Genomic DNA, 4774 nt, shown 5'->3' on the forward strand with positions numbered 1-4774 from the left:
TCGCACGTACGGTAAGGAGGGGGGTTCGCGTCTATACGTGTAGTGTGGTGGTTGGGCCTACCCACCCTATTTGTTCCATGATCTATGGGTCTACTGGAGCTACCCACTTCGATCAATTAGCCAAGATTTTGACCGGATACGAAATCACTGGTGCTCGATCTAGTGGTATTTTTATGGGGATTCTTTTTATCGCTGTAGGATTCCTATTCAAGATTACTGCAGTTCCTTTTCGGGCGGCTGTAGGACGGACGGCCCCCTATAGGTAGTAGGGTAGGGTGGGTGGTACCGCTCAGATAGCGGCCAATCCTCCTAACTGCGCGCGGGCCGGGCTTAGAGCGCGTGAAACTCATCACTACCTCGTAAGGGCGTTGAGACCATAGCATGTTACACAAAAGCGCCGCTTTCTCAGGAGTGTTGTCACACAGCTGCCCGACTAGAAGAGCTACTCGCTCTGTAGTGTTGTCACACAAGATAAGCACGCCGCCCGCCTGCTGGCCGGGCGAATCGAAGTTATCTTCCGGTCAACTGTCCACCCAGTCAAGTGCAACTCACTCGTTGAAGGTAAGCCAGAAACAGGGGTTGTCCTCTCCCTTACTTAAGTCCTAGTCCATCTTTTCGTGCCCCAAAGGGGAAGTCAAGCAATAATGAGGGAACTTGACCCACACCTGACGAAAGAGTTTGGTTGCTCGAAGGAAGCAGAAGCAAAACCTGCTTTCTTTCTGTCCCAACCTCCAAGGGTTCCTCCCTGTATGACATAGTCCATTGGATTGGGGCAATGGTACGCACCTATGTTTGGTGTCCCCTCTCTCACTTCCTCGTCAGATCCTGGTCCCAAAGGGCAATACATTGAGTCGAAAAGACGGGGGGCTTTCGTAAATTCCATTCTGTAGCCGAACTAGCCCCTGGATCAGCTCTCATAGTGGGAGAATCAGAGTCAAGTTAGGCGCAAAAGAGGGGGTTGACATCATTCGTCGTGATTGGATCAATCAGACTCCCCCACAGGAAATGCCAAGGGGCGCCCTTTCTCATTATCATCTACCGCCCATTTCTTCATCATCTGCTGCTGCCTTAAGTGCGTAAAGTAGGCTCAGCTTCTTAGGTTTCTAAATATCTTGTAGTAGCCGAAGGTAGTCCAGTCCGCTTGTTAGATTGAATTGAATCTTATATAACCTACGTAGCTAAAGAGAAAATCATAATAGTCTAAGTGGACCTCTCAAAGGTATAAATAAGTAGACATTAGTCTTACTGGTTCGGTCTTTTTCTTTTTTTGTTATGATGCCCACATTTCATACTTCTCAATTCTTATTTATTCAAGGGTTCGTATGTACTGAGTGACTCTAGGTCTATTCAGATGCAGCTTCAAGAGAGCTTTATTCGGCCTTTGTATGACCGTCTTCCCTTCCTGTCTATCTCCTTCGGTCAGGTAGTTCTGCTTCCGATGCCGGAGGAGCAGGGTGGGATAGAAGGGTAGTTTCTGAGTTCGAGATGTCTGAGCTTGGAGGTTCCGCTTCTCTAATGTGATAATAAAGCAACAAGCAACGCCGCTCCCGTGCGCTCATCCCTTGCTTGTTCTTGAGTGCTAGTCATTCATCCCTAGCTGGGTTCTTGGGATATCTTGATTCTCTTTATGATGATGTAAGGGTCGGCAACAATGAATAAGGAATCGATCGGAAGTTCGCGCCAATCGATCTTCTGTAGGAGTAGGAGGTAGCGCGAATCCCCTCTTTCTTCGTTTAGAAGAGTGCTGGACCTCCACAACGTCAAACCATAGAACACAGCTCCTTTCGGTCGAACCCTAGGAAAGACGACTTTACCTTTTTCGTAGATAGTCTGAGTTCGAGCTACTGTAGTCTCCCCCGTTGACCTTCTTTTTTAGATAGAATCCTCAATGAGTGGAAAGGACTCCCAGACTTGCTCCACAGTACTATACCATACAGAGCCGCGCCCTTGTGATATGATAAGAAGAAAAGGGGCCAGGCCGCCCTCTTTTCTTTTCCGCACCAAGCCTTCTTGTAAAATCGGGTGTATAGCTCAGTTGGTAGAGCATTGGGCTTTTAACCTAATGGTCGCAGGTTCAAGTCCTGCTATACCCAAAACAAAAAAAACCACTCTTGTATTCGTAAGGATGCATAGTAGCCTTCAAAGAGCACTCTTTGGCCTTGAGAAAAGCCCCTTTCTCATCAACATCTCGACTTCGCTCGTTGTTTGAGGTCAGTATAAAGGAGATCAGATCTGTCCCGGGAATCGAAGGATACAGAAATATGGAATCGAGCACAGATTATAGGAAACAAGCAAACAGAACAGGTTGGATCCCATCTTTAACTGCACAGAGCAGCAGCCTACTATTGATTGATGATCTTACCTTCCTGAGAGTCGAGGAACAGCAGATGAGATAGCCGAAAGGGGGGACCCCGGGTAATAGGTTTCCTTTTCCGGTTTAGGCTTGAGAGAAATCAGGAACTGAACTGAGAAATCACACGCCACTAAGCTGTTTTTTAAACCAAGTGGTTTATCTTAGTGTGCTAGCCGCTGCTTCATTTCGTATAGCGATAACGCTTTCTCTTTCTTAGCGCTCCACCCCGCGGAGAACTCTGGTTGCGCTTTGGTTGGCTTTCTCTTTTTTTTGATTTTCTCTGACTTGACTCAGCTTGACCTACTTGACTCAGCGGTTAGAGTATCGCTTTCATACGGCGAGAGTCATTGGTTCAAATCCAATAGTAGGTAAAGCCGGCCGAAACCCCCGCTTTTGCCAGCATGACAGCAAGCACAGACTGGCATCAAGGAGTAGAATGACCAAAGCATCCGGGAGACATGGTCAAAGCCCGGAGAAAGAGCAAGAAAACTAAAGAAAGCGTTAGCGCATTGGACTCGAAATCCAAATTGTGCTAGCTGACAAAGAAAAAACAGAATATAACAGAGAAATATTGGTTCTGACTGGTTGGTAAAAGGACTCTAAGAAAGCCACATTCGTTTCGTTTGAGGAAGTCACACGTCCTGTTCCCTATAAATAAGGAGATTCATTCTTTTTTTTTCAGAAATCCCCTCTTCTTCCTCCTCAAGCCCCTATCACAAGACCAAGCGGATCTCATCCTGCAGAAGACTCAGAGCGGATCTATCTAATGGCATGGCTGGCTGTCGGATGTGATCTATTCTCGTGTCACATCGCTTTCTTTCTTCTCCCTCCATTTTCTTCACTACTACCGCTTCTACACATAAATCAAAGAAGCATTGTGGAATAGTGGCATTTCGTTAATGGCTAAAATGTTCTTAGTGAAAGGGTTGCCGCAAAACCGGCAAACTCAGAGCGGTCTCTGAAAGTGAATAGGAGCATAGCGGCATCATCCAAGCCAAACACGTCTCCTCAGTCAAGGGTCTTCTCGCGCAAATAAGATCAAAAACATAACAACTGATTTCGCTTAATGCATGTCACCCGCCGGATCTTAGCACCCAATCAGTCTGTCTGTACTAAGGATGACGGCAGCACAATTATACAGAAAGCAGTCTCCTTTATTCGTATCTGGGGAAAGGGTTGGTTCTCCAAATTCTCTTTAAAGAATGTTAAAGCAGTACTGTAATTTTCTGGTGAAATGGAAAGTGGTTGCTACCATATTGTTTGTAGTGATTACATCATAATCCTCATCTTCAAAGCAAGGATATCCACCAGGGCTTCCAATGCTAGGCTAACCTCGGCAAAGAACCCAAGGGATTTGCAAATTCTTGAATCGATAGACTTTCGTACAACGGCAAACAAACAGACGCGATAGAGGGTTTTACGCTACTTCACAGTCAGCAGCAAGAGTGGATGGTATAACTCTAGCCAGCAGGCGGGAGGGAACGAAGCTCTTTCCTGATCTTGAGCTAGAATCCCTGACGTTGGTTGATTTAGCTGTGGTGTAGCTTAGGATCTTAAAGCTATGCAGCTGGGAAGAAAAACGGCGCACGGACCGTACTCGAGCTGCGGCGGGGGCTTCCATTCACCAGCGCAGACTACATACACGTGCTCTTTGAACCGTGCTAGATAGTCACCCATCACACGGCTCTCAAACCCAACCTGTGGTGGAGATACGGTGAGGGAACAGGTTTTATGCGTTCTTTGAGCAAATGGGGAAACAAACTGCTGATACAGAAATCTTTCACTTTTACTGCCGAAGGCACAAGAGAGACTATAGCTAGGAAGGATAAGCAAAGGAATCCAGATTCAATCGATTGTTTGAAGCCAAGGTCTCGAGCTAGTCCATCTTTTACAGCTAAGTGATTAGGACTTGATCGAAAAATATTGCTCTCAAAACATGCATTTTTGAGGTAAACTAGAAAAACACTACTTTTTGCCCGGCACCAACCAAGAGGAGGCGGGGCTCTCTCCAATCATTCCGAAGAGCCGAGATCTCGTAAAGGAAAAATTAGCTAGCTCAGCAGGTTTGGACCCGGGTGAATCAGTTCAGTGAAGGAAGGGAGCCTAAACTTAAGGCTTTTCCAAGCCTGGTCTTCCACTCTGTTCACTGGAGGAAAGACAAGAAAGTAAACAATTCTTCAAAGGAATTGGCTCTACCGGAACAGAGGAATTGGCTCGCTCCTTCGCTCGCTGGGTAAGCATAGAATGCACACCAGTCTGGTATCAAAGCATATCTACTTGAAAAGGAGACTACTTGAACAGATGAAATGGAAGGAAGAAATGAAAGTTCGATCTACCAACGTAGAGTCCGCCCCTCCCAGGAAGAAGAGACCTATCCTCGTTTCGAAATAAAGGACCGTAGTGAGGATCGATCCCGGATAA

At 46.4% G+C, this 4774-nt stretch overlaps 1 non-coding gene across 1 annotated transcript; it reads left to right on the forward strand.

Moving 5' to 3' along the window:
* The first annotated feature begins 2020 nt into the window (after positions 1–2020).
* TRNAK-UUU lies at positions 2021–2093 on the forward strand. The gene has a single exon. It is a non-coding gene; the product is annotated as a tRNA-Lys (tRNA).
* Positions 2094–4774: the final 2681 nt, after the last annotated feature.

The sequence above is a fragment of the Triticum dicoccoides genome, chromosome 5A, assembly GCF_002162155.2.
Source record: "Triticum dicoccoides isolate Atlit2015 ecotype Zavitan chromosome 5A, WEW_v2.0, whole genome shotgun sequence".
In the NCBI taxonomy this organism is placed as follows: domain Eukaryota; kingdom Viridiplantae; phylum Streptophyta; class Magnoliopsida; order Poales; family Poaceae; genus Triticum; species Triticum dicoccoides.